Source organism: Xenia sp. Carnegie-2017, unplaced genomic scaffold (genome assembly GCF_021976095.1).
Source record: "Xenia sp. Carnegie-2017 unplaced genomic scaffold, XeniaSp_v1 HiC_scaffold_6, whole genome shotgun sequence".
Lineage (NCBI taxonomy): Eukaryota > Metazoa > Cnidaria > Anthozoa > Malacalcyonacea > Xeniidae > Xenia > Xenia sp. Carnegie-2017.
The window spans coordinates 18,446,592-18,465,264 of NW_025813526.1; the positions used below are offsets into that span (position 1 = coordinate 18,446,592).

Sequence of the window (18,673 nt, forward strand, 5' to 3'; positions counted from 1 at the left end):
TATGTAAACTGGTTTATGAGCTCATGAAGTTTTAAACTTTTCCACTCATGTGTAAAACTTACCCGCTCTGAAGGAGACATGAGCTTTTTAACTTTAGCTTTAGTAGAAGATGACACAGTGTCTTCTTTAGGCTTGCTCGCTTTCTCCATGAAGGACGTAATGTCCGCAGATTTCGTCTTGCTTTTACTTGATTTTGACTTTTTGCTGCTCACGGAGCTCGTATCCGAGGTCTCCTCAATATTTGAGGAGACCTCGGATACGAGCTCCGTGAGCAGCAAACATGTTTCAGATAAAAATGACGATAGGGGTTTTAGCAATGAAATGACATTAAAAATACTGTTACAGATAAAATGTTGTCACTTTCATTGCTAAAACCCCCAATCGTCATTTTCCGATTCCGCGATAGTTTTTGATTTTTCGATTTAGCGGCGGCTTTTTTTTCCGATTTTCTTTTCGTTTTTCTTTGATTGGTCTTTTGCTTTTTTCGCCGCAGCAGCTTCAGAATCCTCACGTTCTTTGGTGTCGACAATCTTAACCAATAAGAAATCGGTTGAAAATATTAGAGCACCCACCCCCCGGAAACACATCGAAAAATAATCCCTGCATTGTCATGACAATATTTTCTTTGTAATACTGGACCATATAATGCAATATTGTTCTTCATTTAAAAATGATCAGTTTTGAAATTTGATATTTTGTGCTAGCAAAACCATTCCCAATAACAATTCACGCGCGCGTTTCAGCTTTGTTTTATGAATTAATTTTAAGACCTTATTCCTTGAAACAGCTGCATGCAACGGTCAGTGCAGCTTACAATAAATGAAACGTACTTCGAGTTCTTCAAGAAATGCGTCAAGATCTTCCAGCCACAAATCCTTTGGCGTCTTTTCGCACAGCGCAGCCAGGTCAGATATCTAAATGAAAAGATGTCATTAATAAAACAAGAAAATTTTTTTGGTCCAGGCTGAATTGTTATTTAACAAAAACTAGCCACAACAAAGGGAATGTTGGGCATTAGTTCCTGCTTGTATTATTCCAGCATCAATCAAAGTTTTTAATTTTAAGTTCACGCGTTTTGCACGAACCAAAATATTGCTCGACGTATCACACTAAAATCAATTCAATTCTCGAAATATGTAACATTAAGGATGTTTTGCACAAGGTGGATTTTTCTACGCACAAAATTTATTTTCAACATGATTGGTCGTCAACAAATAATGAAGACATGGGACATCAACAACATTAATCATGCGCGTCAACAACTTTTACTCAAGAAAAATTTTTTTCTGTCTGGTGGAATGCAGTTTCCAAATAAGGTGGAAAAACTTTCTACAGTCTGAGGAGCCTAGACTCTCCCACCCGCTTTAAATGGTAAAAAGTTCAAAACAGGGGGAGTGTTTAAGCTCCATCTACCAAATCTGATAAAAAATGTATCCTATTGTCACACAGCTTCAACATGTAATTTCACTTTGTTTTTTGCGTATATTGCAAAATTTGTTCAAAAGTTAAAATGATCAATACAAATGTCGTCCAATCAAAATTCACTAATAAAAGCTTTTATGATTGGACAATGTGAAAGTTAAAATGATCAATACAAATGTCGTCCAATCAAAATTCACTAACAAAAGCTTTTATGATTGGACAATGTGAAAGTTAAAATGATCAATACAAATGTCGTCCAATCAAAATTCACTAACAAAAGCGTTTATGATCGGACAATGTTTACGTAAACTTCGTCAAAAGCATTTTAGAACAAACTTATCAAAATTACGCGAAAAACTATATAAAAATAACAAAACTTGAAGATGACAGTACAGAGGTAAAGAAAAATATGTATATTTGACATTAATACTTTGTATAAGATAAATTTTCATTGCACCTTATCATCTCTTTGCTTTAACAGTTCATCCTTTTTTTCTTCTGAGAGACTAAGTATGGCCATGCTCACAAGATAACTGTAATCAGGTCCTGAAGAAATGTTCGATGCCGAACTAACCGAGCTGATCTCGCTCTCAGACTCTGGAGCAGAGAGTGGGGGAAAGAGAGTGTGAAGAAACCAACACTCTCGGCCAATGTTGGTTTCTTCACACTCTCTTTCCCCACACTCTCTTTCCATGTCTTCACTGCATCGGATGGATAACCTCGCTGAACGAGTTTCGCAACTATTTCAGCTTTTTTCTTGTTTTCTAAGTAATAAAATATTTGATTATAGTCACTGATAAAAGAGTTTACGGCGATAGTATTTTACTGTATTATTTTTCTGAAAAATGAAATAGCTTAGATATGCATATTGAATGAACCAGTGAATGACAAAGTAGAATAGTAATTACAATGAATTGGATTGTGAAACAATTCTATAGATTGTGTCTTAATATAAATGCAAGGATTATCATGAGCGCTAAAACTTGCTACATACTAAACACATAAAATTGAACATATTTCACTTATTCAATGTCATTGAATATCCATTTCAACAACAAGATCTACTTCAACAAATTTGCTTGTTAAATAAAGAAAGATCTGACAATTTGCTCCACTTCGTCCTAATTCAACTAACTAACACTGAGTAATGAAGCGAGAGGGTCAGGCTGCCAGTACTGTAAAATCATTTCAATTCCTCAACACACAAGTTGAAGAAACTCATCAAGAAAAATACCTACATGTTATGTGCACTTTCAGCATTCTCAAAGTCTTTGTACAAATCGTCAGCTTTCAGAAGTTTCCCCTCATCCAATAACTAGTAAAAATTCAAGGAAACTAATTGTAATCCAATATAAGGAATGGGTATACCGTATGACAAAAAGTAGATACAAATATCATAGAAAAGTGTGGATCAGATAAATCATGAGTCAAAATCCTTATATAAGTAATAACATTCACAGTACGTACAATGTGATGGGAAAATATATGATGAGTATATAAAAAAATGCACCATTGTTTTCAATGAAATTCTTATTTTTCAGTCCCCTCCTCGTTAGACTTTTGTGACTGTCTATATTTACATCTATCTATATATAACATTGTTTGTTCCATCAATGGAAATACGTTTAAACAACTGGTGTGTTGTTTTAATGAAGTCAACATACACTGGAAGCGAAGTAAATGAGAAATTCAGATAATTTTTAAATCACATTTACTCAGACACCACGAGTGCTCACTGCTCAAAGGCAATGACATCCAAGTGTTCATATACATACCTTAAAAATAGCATAACCTGCTGAGGTCTCGAACAATACTAGCATCTCTTACCAGAAAAATAATGCCAAGCTTTCAAAAATATGTTTTAATATATTTTTTGTTAAACAAATAGCCTCAACGGCACACACGTGTAGAAGAGATGACCACAGCGCATGTAGAGTTATTGTAAGGTCACGTGTGACATGAGCGTCACTGATGCACTGATCTCAGTACCATTCTCAGTACCCACAATCTCTAATCTCAATCATTGCTATCAATCATTGATCTGCCATCATTGAATCACTCTAAGTAGATTTTCCAAGATGTGGATCAATGATCATCTCAAATCAACGCATATCTTCCGTTGCATTGTTTTGTATTATACCCAAAGTTACAAAATGAAATTGATACATAAAGGGGCGGATCTAGAGTATGTCAAATCCGTCGCGCGACTGATATTTGAAATTCAAAAATTACTTATTCATATTAATTAAAAATTCATTACTTATTCTTACTTTATTATCGCATTTACTTCGTGATAAAAATCCAGCTTTATTTATTATTAAAAACTAATGACTAATCCAATGAATATCTTGTTGGTAACCAGATCAGTTGAATTTTAATTGACCTGGAAAAACCGACTGACAAGCGGGTGGCTTGACTGGCTCGACGAATAAAGGAGTCTAGGAACGCCAAAAAAGCTTATTTTTTTGTTCAATGGTCAGATCAGTGGACAATCTGGAGTGGTCTTGACTGATAAGAGGGGTGGCCGGACGTATAAGGGAGTCCAATTGCTATCTTACTATTGGTTCATTTGAATTTTTGTTTTATTGTGATTGGTTTGACGGATTTCGACTGATAGCTAACTGAACTCACTGTCTGAATTGAATGTTTGATCGTTTCATAGTAATTTTTATAAGCATGATAGAAACTAAACTACAATCAGATGGAATTTATGGAAATCTTTTACAAGTTCATATATTGAAATGAATGCTGCTGTCCAAACTGTGAATTTTTTCAAGAGGGTGAAAAATTTATGGATAAATTGTAAATGCTTGGCAAAGACGATCTCGCAAGCGACATTTCAGTCATTGATGTTTAAAAGAAAGCCAACATTGTTTTGAGTTTTATCAGCAGAAATTTACATCCAAAATCGTAGGTAAAGGACAAGTGAGGTGTATGCATGAATGTAATATATCGAAGTCAATTTATGCGAGTGTGTGATGCGATTTATGTCAATATGGCGTATGGTAAGCAGATCGATGCTTCTAAAATTGTTGTTGACGAAGACTTTTAGCTATGATTTCTTTAGCCCTTGGGGAATCGTGGCCGTTATATGGCAGCGAATCCCTACATTCCTGCAAATATATTTCAACGGACAAAAAATCTGTAGCCATAAGGCGCCATACTACTATTTACTTTATTATAAACAAATGTTTGGGGCTTTTCAGTTTATGATCATTGATCATTCAATCATTGGACAGTTATACTACATATTGCTTAAGTTTGAGAAAACTAACATTGATCACATGAGAAGCTGTTTACTATAACCTGTTATTTTTAGTCTTCTGATCCATGAAATTTTTTATTTTAATAATTTGACTGGAATGGTATTAAACCTGAGTATTTCACAAACATGAAATGTTGTCCCATGTCACATATTGTCCCGTTTTCTAACTGAACACCTCATGTAGAGATGTAAAGGTGTGTTAATCAACGGCTCATATCAGATTGTTTGCCATAAATTCCAAAGGGCTATTAATGTATTAAAATATTTTGGAAAATTGGAATACAAACATTAAATAACTTGTATTTAAGAACTACAAAACACTTTGCTCGAATACTAACTTAAACAAAAAATTGTTACTAGTATAAGTAGTAAAAATTAATTTATTTTTTCAGACTATAAGCACCCGAAGAAGATGAAAAGTTGTTGGCGTACACAAAACAACATAAAGAAAAGTTTACAGCAACAAGTTTTGGCAAGATATGGCAGACGAAAATGTAATGCATTAACGATTATTTCGTAAAATGGGATCAGCAATTTGATATCATTTATCTGATCTAAGTTTTTCTAGATTATTGAAGTAAGAACGTAGAGAAGCCTGCGAAACAGTTTCAACAATTATTAAAGTAAGTCAATTAATAAACACATGTTTCCTTTTAGTTGAGTAAAGGTCAAAAAAGATATAATAATTACATGTGAAGAAGATAAATATTTGTTTTCTATGGACTAGTGAAGCTTAAGTTTGATTTTGATATTAAGAAACACAAATTTAGGCTTTCTTTTTTGTCGATTTTTTTACTACAGAAAACACGACTGAAGAAGAGCCGTCTAATCAATTTCAAAGAGCCATCATGTAAGTTTTTTATGATTTTAAGAGGTCAATTACATGGAGCAATTTCAACCCGGGCTTAGTTTCAGCCCGTTTGTCGTGCTGAAATTTCAGCCAAGTCATGTTACAATATCATATGAAAGTATCTTAAAATCTATGGATAAAACCAATGCTTGAAATATTCACGTATACGTAATTTCGTACCTATTGTTTATAATGACGACAACAGTTAACGACAACTGGTCAAGTCAATTATTAATAAACTCAAACACTAATACAATTTCACTAGTTCATCAAATGATTTCTCTTAATATTTAACCATCGACCAAAGCGAATGAAAAATTGTCGATACCTTATCAAGTCTCACAAGGCAAAAATATTATTATAACTCTCTTCAAAAAAATTCGTAAATATCACATCAAGCCAGTTCATTATTATTTTTGACACAACAAAGTCGCTTTAATCTTCCAACAGAGACAAAATCTTACCACTGTCTCGTTTCAATGTCTTCTATAAAATTACTACCAAGGTCGTAACAAATCTTACATTGGTAAAACTGAGAGATGCCTTAAACACGACTTCATAAACATGCCACACAACATGAAACAAGCGTTATTGTACAGCACTTCTTAGAAAGCCAAAAAGCTCAGGACATTTAACATTACAACAAGATTACACGTAATTTTAAAACATTTTGGAAAATCGGAATGCAAGCATTAAATAACTTGTATCTAAGAAATACAAAACACTTTGCTCTACTATTAACTTAAACAGAAACCGATTTTTACTAGTATAAGTAGTAAAATTAATTTATTTTTTCAGACTATAAACACCTGAAGAAGATGAAAAGTTGTTGGCGTACACAAAACAACATAAAGAAACGTTTACAGCAAAACGTTTTGGCAAGATATGGCAGACGAAAATGTTATGCATTCACGACTATTTCGTAATATGGGATCAGCAATTTAATATCATTTATCTCATCTAAATTTTTCTAGATTATTGAAGGAAGAACTTGGAGGAGCCTGCGAAACAGGTTCAACAATAATTTAATTAAGTCAATTAAGAAACACATATTTCCTTTTAGTTGATTAAATGTCATAAAAGATATAATAATTACATGTGAAGAAGATAAATATTTGTTTTCTATGGACTTTTGAAGCTTAAGTTTGATTTTGATATCAAGAAACACACATTTAGGCTTGCTTTTTTGTCTATTTCTTTACTACAGAAAACACGACTGAAGATAAGCAGCCCACTCAATTTTTGAAAGAGGTATCATTTAAGTTTTTTATGATTTTAAGAGGTCAATTACATGGAGCAATTTCAACCAGGGCTTAGTTTCAGCCCTGTTTTTCGTGCTGAAATTTCAGCCAAGTCATGTTACAATATCACATGAAAATATCTTGAAAATGATGGATGAAACCACAGCTTAAAATATTCACGTATGCGCAATTACGTACATATTGTTTATTACGACGACAACAAATTAACGACAACTGGTTAGGTCAGTTGTTAATAAACTCAAACACAAATACAATCTTACTAGTTCAACAAATGATTTCTCTTAATATTTAACAATCGACCAAAACAAAACAAAATTTTGGATACGTTATCATCAAGTCTCATAAGGCACAAATATTATTTATAACTCTCTTAAAATACTTCGTAAATATCACATCAAGCCAGTTTTTTATTACTTTTGACACAGCAAAGTCGCTTTTTTTATTTCCAACAAAGACAAAATCTTACCACTCTCTCGTTTCAATGTCGTATATAAAGTTACTACCAAGATCGTAACAAATCTTATATTGGTAAAACTGAGAGATGCCTTAAAACACGACTTCATGAACATGCCACACAACATGAAACAAGCGTTATTGTACAGCAATTCTTAGAAAGCCAAAAAGCACAGGACATTAAATATTACAACAAGAACACACGCAATTTTAAAACATTTTGCAAAATCGGAATTCAAACATTAAATAACTTGTTTCTAAGAACTACAAAACACTTTGCTCGATTACTAATTTGAACAGAAACCGATTTTTACTAGTATAAGTAGTAAAACTAATTAATTTTCAGACTATAAACACCTGAAGAAGATGAAATGTTGTTGGCGTACACAAACAACATAAAGAAACGTTAACAGCAACAAGTTTTGGCAAGATATGGCAGACGAAAATGTTATGCATTGACGACGATTTCGTAATATGGGATCAGCAATTTAATATCATTTATCTGATCTAAATTTTTCTAGATTATTGAAGGAAGAACTTGGAGGAGCCTGCGAAACAGGTTCAACAATAATTTAATTAAGTCAATTAAGAAACACATATTTCCTTTTAGTTGATTAAATGTCATAAAAGATATAATAATTACATGTGAAGAAGATAAATATTTGTTTTCTATGGACTTTTGAAGCTTAAGTTTGATTTTGATATCAAGAAACACACATTTAGGCTTTCTTTTTTGTCTATTTCTTTACTACAGAAAACACGACTAAAGATAAGCAGCCCACTCAATTTTTGAAAGAGGTATCATTTAAGTTTTTTATGATTTTAAGAGGTCAATTACATGGGACAATTTCAACCAGGGCTTAGTTTCAGCCCTGTTTTTCTAGCTGAAATTTCAGCCAAATCATGTTACAATATTAACGACAACTGGTCAAGTCAGTTTTAATAAACTCAAACACAAATATAATCTTACTAGTTCAACAAATGATTTCTCTTAATATTTAACCATCGACCAAAACGAATCCAAATTTTGGATACCAAGACTTACAAGGCACAATTATTATTTATAACTCAGTTAAAAAACTTCGTAATACTTCGAATGCAAACATTAAATAACTTGTATTTAAGAACTACAAAATACTTCGCTCGATTACTAACTTAAACAGAAACCGATTTTTACTAGTATAAGTAGAGCTTATGTTTGCTTTTAATTATAGTCTGATGATGAATTTGTAATAAATTCAAAATATTGCTTTTCTAATAACAATTTCTTCTTACTTTCTCAAATATTGAGTTAACGCGAGTCCTTTCTTCGGAGTATTATAATATCCAATCTTAAAACGTAATTAACCTTCATCACAGCCCATTTTATCTATTGCTTACACTGTATTACTTTCGGTTTTAACTGCATTCAGCAGTAGGAGAAACGATGGAAAGGAAGAGGTAAATATTTAGAAAAAGGTTTTTCAATATAGACTGCGTTTCTTAGTTTATAATTATAAGAAGATAGAACCAAATTATTATTATATTATCCAGTTTAAATTTTGCAATGTTGTGGGTCTTGATAAATTTCTATATGCAATCTCTAGGATGTCACACACTATTAGTGTTTTATGTCGGTTGCTTTTTCCAACTTGACTTTCTCATTTTGTTAGGGAATTTTGAAAAATATCTAAAAATCTGTGGGGTTTGAGTCTTAACTCAGCAACGAGCTAGGGATTTCAAAGCAACGTAAAACATGAACGATATCTTAGCACGTGAATGATATCCCCTGAAGAGTGAAAAATCATGAAAAGGCTTGTAGGGATAGAATTGTAGTTTTGTCTTTTTTTCTTCTTTCTAATCATGTTTACGCTTTTCTCTAATGTATCGAATACTGTTATTATGAAAAATCAAAAAATGAAATTGCATATACATCTATATTCACCAGAAATTCCTGTAAGTGTGACTTAATACAGTGTGACTGTTAGTAGAACTGTAAATGAATAAGGGGACTTGTGTATTCACACGTGTTAGACTAATTTCTTTTAAAACTAAATTTTTTTGAAAAAATAAGTTGCACACAACTGGATATATGGGAAAACACCCACTAAATTGGCGTTCAATAATGTGGCTCTAACAACTAGTCTATAATAGAAAGATCGATATGAATGAAATGAAGTCTGAACACGATAAGTATAGCAGAATGTTTAATTTATAGTTTTAAATAAGGAAGAGCTGTTGGAGAGCATTAAATTCATAACGCTATAGCGATGTCTAGTTTTCAAAGACTAGGCCATTTCTAGTATAAGCTAATTGAAGTTCTACTGCTCTTACCATTCCATTACATAATCTTTAAAAATTATCACTTATTATTTTGTTCAATACGTATAACTTATTGCTTTCAATCTTAATTCAAGAGGAAATTAAAACAACAGCATACAGTTTTCCTGTTCAGTCTTTACAAAATCAGTCTATGCTAATACCAATCTAAAATAATAACTTCCCAGGTTTACCATACATTAGTAATGACAAGGCAAATGTCAAATTGGAAGATTTAGAACGCAAATTTGGTCTTAAGAGGTAAAATCAGGAGAAAAAATGAGCTCGTCGACCTTTTGGTAGGAACATACCTAAGCTGCATACTGGTCAATGAAGGAAATTGACAAGCTCATGGAATGGAATGGAATGGAACCAATGGAATGGGTTGTTTTTGGAGTGGATAAAAGAGAAAGAACGGAAGTCATCCAAGGCTATAATATCAAGATTACATTGCTTATTGACATAAAAGACCTTTGGACGAATGAAGCAATGGGTGTAGAAAAAAATGAGGTTTATGTAAAGCAGACAGAACGAGCTCTTTAGATGAGTGCAAAGCAAAGATCATAAAAGACCCGTGTCGAAAAATGGGTAAACAGTGGCTTATTCCTAATCCTATGATTAAAGATACCTCTGAACTACCAGACAACAAGAAACAAGCAAAGATTAAGCTGAGGCTACTGAGCGCCGTCTAGCAAAATATCAGGTCAAGCAATAGCCTATAATCGACAAATGCAAGAAATGAAGGAAACGAATTTTTCGCAGAAGTTGACTAAATGAAGAGTTTCAATCACACAAAGGACCTCTGCATTACCTTTCACACCATGAAGTCGTAAAACTAGAGAAGAATTCTACGCTAATTAAAATCGTATTCAACTTATCTTCAACATATCAAGGGCATAGGCTACTTGATTCCTGAATGAAAGGCCAGGATCTTCTAAATAATCTATTTGGAGTAAAACAATCGAAGTGCATTGCCAGCACTTCAAAAAAAATGCCAAAGAAGCTGGAAAATATCACCCTTAAGCATCGAAAGGTATCACAAGCAATACATAAAAGGATGACATTTGTGAGTCAGTGCTTTCTATTGACTAAGCCCTAACATTAATAAGAGAGGTGGATAAAGTACTGGAAGTTTGTGTATTTCACGTTAAAGGACGGTTGTCGATAAAGGCATTAAATGCAGAAAATACTGCCCTCGACGAGATCAACAAGTCTGAAACAAAATTTCTGGAGGTCCTGTTGAAGAAAAGATGTTTGGATCTATATTGAATCCCCATAATAATACGCTAAGCTTTAAAGAAGATAAAACGAATCAAATAAGCCGTCTTGAGCAAAATTGCTTGAATATTTGATCCAGGCGGTATTGCTGAAAGATTTCTCATTTCAGCAAAAATAGGTATGCAGAAGCTTTGGGATGAAAGGTATTAATTGGTACAAAGATCTAGCCATGGAGCATCGAGAGTTTTGGAATTCGTTCTTCCATGAAAACGGTACTAAACAACGTTGCTTTCAATCGTTCCCTCACACCTATAGATGTCTGTCGGAGAGCTAATGCTCTGCATTTTTGCTGACATTTGAAACAAAGCTTTTGGAACGTGTCCATATGCCAAATGGGTAACGAAGAAGAACTTATTTCTCAGCAGATTTATAGCTGCAAAATGCAGAGTTGCACCAATGAAATAGATGTCAATACCAAGATTATAATTGCATGCACCAATGTTGGCCACGCGTTTCTTTCAGTCTATATCAGAAGAAACCAGATCACAGCTCAAGAAAACAGTCTTCTTTTCCGGTAGTCAGATCGTCATCTCTTGGATCAGAAGTTATAGTTGAGAGTTCATACCTTTGTATCAGTGCAGATTGCTGAAATCCAAACAAAATCAAATCCCACCCAATTGAGGCATGTTTTGCTGGTTTGCAGAAAGTCGCTGATGATGTTTTAAGAGGTATATCCCCCGAATAAATTGTTTGTTGTTGGAAACATGGCCTTATTTCCTTAATCTATCTAAAGTAGATATAACTCTTCTCAACTACACGAAAGAACATCCAAGAGACGTCTACAGCAACAAGTTTTGGCAAAATATGGAGGGGGAATATGTTATAAATTACAAGTTCATTTCTTTAAAGGGGATCAACTCTTTCATATCATTTGTCTTATCTAAATTTTTCTCGATTGTTTAAGAAGATCATGGCGAAGCATGCAAAATAGATTTAATATTTATTTACAAAGAAGTAAAAAAGTCAATTAACAAACACATGTTTCCTTTTAGTTGAGTAAATGTCAAAAGAGATTTAATAATTACATGTGAACAAGATAAATTTATGTTTTCTATCAATCTTAAAATTGATTTTGATATTAGAAAACACACATTTAGCCTTGATTTTTTGCACATTTCTTGATTACAGATAGCAAAAATGAAAATGAAGAAATGATTCAACAGTTAAATTTTATGTCAAGCTGCAATGCGGTATTTTTTACAAAAATGTCTTGACACTTTGAAAAGATGTTATAGTTTACCGTGAAATACTTACTCAAAATCCATACAGCGAGATGAAAAAATCTCTTCAGAATGGCATTTGGAGAGAATTGCCTATCACGTAGTTGAAATACTGTGATGAATGTGCATTTAAATTTAACAAAAGTTCTGAGAGTAACCCTTTTGAAAACTGTTTTAATAAAACGTTGAAAAAAGAAAATAAGTGCGGAATAAAAAGCTTCTGCTGTCAATTCTGAACCATCACGTTTTAGAAGGAAACTGATTACATTAGATCACTTTTTATCGCGCCTCAAAAGTTGCAGCAACAAATACTTTTTTGACAACCAAAAAAAGATTAAAATATTTATGTCGCGGAATGGATATACTATTTCTCTCAGACAGTCAATTATCAACAAACTCAAACACAAATACAATGTCACTAGTTCATCAAATGATTTCTCTCAATGTCCAACCATCGATCAAAGCAAACACAAATTTTGTATAACATATCAAAGCTCACAAGGCACAAAAATTATTTATAACTGCCTTAAAAATGTGTGCATTACAGTTTTAATCATCGTTAACTTAATGGTGGCTTAGGAATATACTCGTTGGATGACGGCTAAACGTTTTTATTTTAAACCGCCAAAGTATATTCAGTCCCAGCAGTACCCAAAGTTATATTAATAACCACAAACTTTAATAATCGTGATTTATGTTGTTGACTTGCTGTATTGCTATGCTATAATTTTATTAGTTCTTTAATTCATTGTCCTAAGACTTGTCGCTTTGTTATGCCAGGTCATTTTCCTACCAAAATGACGGCGCCATGAAAGAGACCCTTTTGGGAGGGATGAGGGGCCGATTACATAAACAAACGGCAGCCTGTAATAAAATTCAACATGGTTGGCAGAGATGAAAATTCACCCCTGTCGTTGTATTATTTCCTTGGAATAGACTTTTGCGATTACATGGAAGGAAAAATCGACCTAATCATTGCATATTCTTCCTTGGATCTTTGGTTTCGTTATATACGTTTAATATCGTTAAATAATTTAATGAAAATCGTGGTTTGATGTTTAATTTACGATTTAATTTATCATTTAATTTATCATTTATCCTTGCAAATTGACTTTTACGATTACTTGGAACAAAAAACATACCAAATTATGGTACCTAATCATAAATCCCAGCACAAAGAAAACTCCAAGTCTACGAAGCAAGAGAACAAAATAAGAATAATAAAGCGTACAAATGTTAAACAAGACCATTCACTGTTCATAAAAAGAGAGAATAAAATTAGAGATACTTCTACAGAGATATTGCTTTCCCATTTAAGAAGGAAACGTTTGCATTGCGATTTTCATGACCGTAAAGCTAATGATTGAATAAATAGATTCAAGACACATTCTCACAAAAAGCGACACGAGCGCAAATCAAACAAACAAAACATACTAGAGTACATAGTACCGACGAAACAAGTCTTATAAAGTCTTTTCATTTACCCAATTCTAAATAGATAGAATGCTACATAAATCACAGCACGAAAATAACTGAAAGTCTACGAAGCAAGACAACGAAATAAGACTGATGAAGCGAAATAGCAATACAAAATGAGAAGCCGTTCCAGAGATATTAACAATCAAAGCTGAGACAGATATAAGAGATATGTTATCCCAAGAAGAAAACTAAATGCCGACGACTAAGCGTTCGCATTGCGATTTTACTGACCATAAAGCTAACGATTGAATATAAAGATTCAAGGCACATTCCCACTAAATACAAGTGAATTAAATCCCAGCACAAGGATAACTGAAAGTCTACGAAACAAGACAACAAAATAAGAATAATGAAGCGAAATAGCAATACAACATGAGAAGCCGTTCTAGAGATATTAACAATCAAAGCTGAGACAGATATCAGACATATGTTATCCCAAGAAGAAAACTAAATGCCAAAGGAACAAGCTATATAAAGAAAATAGTGCTCTGCGAGGAGAAATAGAACAGCTAAGTAGGAACTAAAGTACACAAGGAGAACCTTCGAGAAATGGAACGAATATTGAATAATCGCAGTTTTATATACAATAATGATTTTAATTATTCAAGATAAGTCAAAGTAAATCATCAAATAATGCATAACGAAAGATTAAAGTACAATGGAACATGAACAATTGCTTTTGTATATTGGAGCTTGATTTACAACTTGAAGCCAGAAAGTAATCGTCGACTACCTTTATGTATAAAGTCTCAATTCAGGCTTAACTCCCAAAGGATAACGTGGTCGTCTTAATTATCAGGGTCCGGTTGTATAAAACTCTTAACTAATTTTTAACTACAGTTTTTGCTGTTAAAAAGTAGTTAAATTCAACCACGTGGTTAAGTCGGTTGTAGAAAAGTAATTAGCGCAAACTGCATTTAAATGGTAGGTAAAGTTAACGATCATATGCAGCATAGTTAACGTTTGAAAACACAGTTAAATTTGGCGGCTTAGCTTTGAACATGGGAACGTGCATGAACATGCCCTGTGTTCTTCACATGTATCTCATCTATGTATGTCTTTCGCTAGATTGGATACTAATTTTTCCAATGATGCATTCATAAACTGTAAAGAGTCAATAAAATCGAAATTATCAATGGAGGAAGAGATGTTCTTCTCGGTGTTATTCGGAATGCCATTGAACCTTCTGTCTTTTAGTTCGTCAACACCTTGCTGGGATCCTTACGTATCCTTACGTATCCTTACGCTGGGATTTATTTATCATTATATCCATATACAATTGGGAATATAAAAAGGCTTTATAAGGCTAGTATCGTCGGTACTATGTATTATTGCAAGTTTTGTTGGGGTGCTTGCGTTCTGTTGTTTTGTTTTGTAGGCTAATTTGGGTTTCGTTATTGTTGGTCATTTTGGCTATGTATGTTCTTATATTCAGAGCGGTATATATCCATCCGTGACATTTCTATAAGACTACTGCTTCATTTGTGGGTTACTGGGACAAACTCTGATTTCCAATCTGATGTTCAGTTTGCAAATTATTTTCAAACCTTGTTTGCCTGTATTTTACAGCATTTTCGGGCAAGACAGTACAATGTTAGTGTGTATGTTTACACTTCACTGGACAGAAACTATACACTCCTATATATATATATAGGAGAGTAAATCCCCATCATCTATTCACAACTAAAGACAAAACCAAAACAACAAACTAATAACACAACGACTAAAATAAAACACTCGAATTTCATTAACGTAATCGATACACCCGAAACCATGACAACGCATCTTATACCATCCAATAATATCAACTCAACTACTAAACAACCAATCAGACGCTCCAAACGCCTAGAAAATCTTTGTAAATAATATATTGTCACATTCTGACGAAGGCTCGAAGCACCGAGTTGAAAGCTTAATAAAATTTAAAACAAATCCAGAGAATCCTTATACATTATCATATATATATATATATATATATATAAAGTGTATATATATATATATATATATACACTTTATATATATGTATATATATATAAAGTGTATAAAGTGTATAAAGTGTATAAAGTGTATATATATATATATATATATATATGTGTGTAGTGGTGTTGAGAAAAATACACAAAAACTACAATTTCATCCCGACAAGCCTGTTTCGTGATTGCTCACTCTTCAGGGGATTTAATGAATAAAATACTTAAATGCTTAAAATATATATACAAGATGATGACGGAAGTTAGTGTATTAATCAAGGTGTATAATTTCAAGTTAGATGACGGAAGTTAGAGTATTAATTACGGTGTATGGTTACAAATTACATAGGAGTGTTTTGGATCTATGGCGACAAGAGGAAACAAGTTTGTTGCGTTTATTGAGGGATGATTTGGATGGTTGGTAGAGGATGAAGAATTTTTCTTTGAGGCAAAGGTTGCATCTTTTACTGGTGCTGTTGTATGGTTTGCTGTGTGTGATGATGCTCCATGAGATGTCGTGGTCGATATTGCTGTCTTTAAGGGTCCAAATGTGCTTACTGAGCTCGGTCGAGTTTCGTAGTTTTGTGGCGGAAAGAGGCAGTGTGATTTCTATGTCTAGTCTTAAATTCGCTTGTAAGTCCAATGTACGTCTCAGTTGTGTTATTGTCTTTGCGTTTTACAGTAGCTTGGTAAACAACGGATGACTGCAGGCAATTTCCGTTAAGTGGGCAGTTTTGTTTTTGTCGGCAGTTGCATGTTTTTGTAAGTGTCTTTTTGTTCGCGGTGTTGTCGTTAGTTTTGTCTGATGTTCTCAATATATGTTTGTTATGGTTGTTGATTATTTGTTCGATATTGTTCATGCAGCTGTAGCTGAGTTTGATGGTGTTATGGTTGTTGATTATTTGTTCGATATTGTTCATGCAGCTGTAGCTGAGTTTGATGGTGTTCAATCTTAACAATTTTTCATATCGCCCTTACACAAAACCCAACTCTCCAATACGTCCACAGCGAAAGCAACCATCCACCAACCATAACGAAGAACATACCCGACGCCATCAACAAACGTCTATCTTCACTATCATCCGACAAAGCATCATTTGACCAAATAACTGCACCGTACCAAAAAGCACTCGACGAAAACGGATACCAATACACATTGACTCAGACGCTACTACCAAACGGAAAAACAGACTTCGACAAAATATACTTTGGTACAACCCTCCATTCAGCAAAAACGTCTACACGAACATTGGCCACAAATTCCTTTCATTAATCGACAAACACTTCCCCATGGACCATAAACTCAGGAAAATATTCAACCGTAACACCATCAAACTCAGCTACAGCTGCATGAACAATATCGAACAAATAATCAACAACCATAACAAACATATATTGAGAACATCAGACAAAACTAACGACAACACCGCGAACAAAAAGACACTTACAAAAACATGCAACTGCCGACAAAAACAAAACTGCCCACTTAACGGAAATTGCCTGCAGTCATCCGTTGTTTACCGCTACCAAACGCAAAGACAATAACACAACTGAGACGTACATTGGACTTACAGAAAACGAATTTAAGACTAGACATAGAAATCACACTGCCTCTTTCCGCCACAAAACTACGAAACTCGACCGAGCTCAGTAAGCACATTTGGACCCTTAAAGACAGCAATATCGACCACGACATCTCATACATCATCACACACAGCAAACCATACAACAGCACCAGTAAAAGAAGCAACCTTTGCCTCAAAGAAAAATTCTTCATCCTCTACCAACCATCCAAATCATCCCTCAATAAACGCAACGAACTTGTTTCTCTTGTCGCCATAGATCCAAAACACTTATGTAATTTGTAACCATACACCGTAATTAATACTCTAACTTCCGTCATCTAACTTGAAATTATACACCTTGATTAATACACTAACTTCCGTCATCATCTTGTATATATATTTTAAGCATTTTAAGTATTTTATTCATTAAATCCCTGAAGAGTGAGCAATCACGAAACAGGCTTGTCGGGATGAAATTGTAGTTTTGTGTATTTTCTCAACACCACTACACATATTCACGCTCTGCTCTTGGGCATCGAGCACTGTTTTATACGGAAAATCATAAATTATAAACTTCCTATATATATATATATATATATAATGAACTGTAATAAATGGAAGGTGTCACTGCGTTTCTCAGAGTTTCATCGTTGTAGCGATTCAGGCAACTGACAGATAATATTATTTGCTGACTATATATATCGATTGAAGCAGTTGTTACGACGGCACGCAACATATCGGAACGTTTATTTAAAATGTCGTTCTTCAGGATAGTAGTCTTCAAGATGGTTCTGGTTTTGTTGGAGGTGGAAGTCGTTGATTTGTTCATTTACAAGCCGTTTCAGCTGTTCATGCAGTTTGAAAAGCTCACCGTTGCAGTAGTTTAATGCCGTGGATTTAATGTGGTTCGATATCGCAGCCCAGCGTAGTGGTCATATGTGTTTTCGTTGTTGTCAGTCGTTATCACGTCGGTTTCACGATTTATACTGGCTTAAAACAGGCATAATGGCCAGCAAGTCATTAGCTATGCCACTCATTAAGTCTTTTAAATAGTTCTGTTGTGTTGGTTACGAAAGCTTTTCACGCAGCTGCTGCATTGTGTCGGTGAACATACCTGCCATTCAACCGCATCACGCGCCACAGCTGCGGCTAAATAAAACCTCTTCAAACTGGGTAACACAACAAGACTATTTTAAAAAGACTTAACCTGTGACACAACCCAGAACAAGAACAACAACCCACCAAAGAAATGTAACTGCAGAAACATCTATGCCCGACAAATGGCAATTGCCTTAAACCCAAGTGATTACAGCCGACGTGACAACGACTGACAACAACGAAACAAAACTTACATAGGTGTTACTGCATGCGCTTTAAGACACGATTTCGAAACCACATTAAATCAATTACGAACATTAAATACCGCAACGAGACAGAACTTTCTAAATACACGTGGACACTGGAAAGAAACAAACGTAACTACAACATTTAATGGGACTTCATCAAACAACTCCACCTCCGAACAAAACCAAAGAACTGCTGTCTCTTTGCCTTGAAGAAAGGCTACCATCCTGAAAGGACGTAAAAAGAACATTTTAAATAAACGTTCCG

At 34.0% G+C, this 18,673-nt stretch overlaps 1 long non-coding RNA gene across 2 annotated transcripts; it reads right to left on the reverse strand.

Moving 5' to 3' along the window:
- Window positions 1-492: 492 nt before the first annotated feature.
- Window positions 493-16,793, reverse strand: LOC124457891. Of its 2 annotated transcripts, XR_006952861.1 has the most exons (4): window positions 16,782-16,793; window positions 1,880-2,005; window positions 831-914; window positions 493-530 (listed from the first exon to the last, which is right to left on the reverse strand). It is a non-coding gene; the product is annotated as an uncharacterized LOC124457891 (long non-coding RNA). The 2 variants fall into 2 exon arrangements; XR_006952860.1 differs by lacking the exon at window positions 16,782-16,793 and having other exon boundaries at window positions 1,880-2,020.
- Window positions 16,794-18,673: the final 1,880 nt, after the last annotated feature.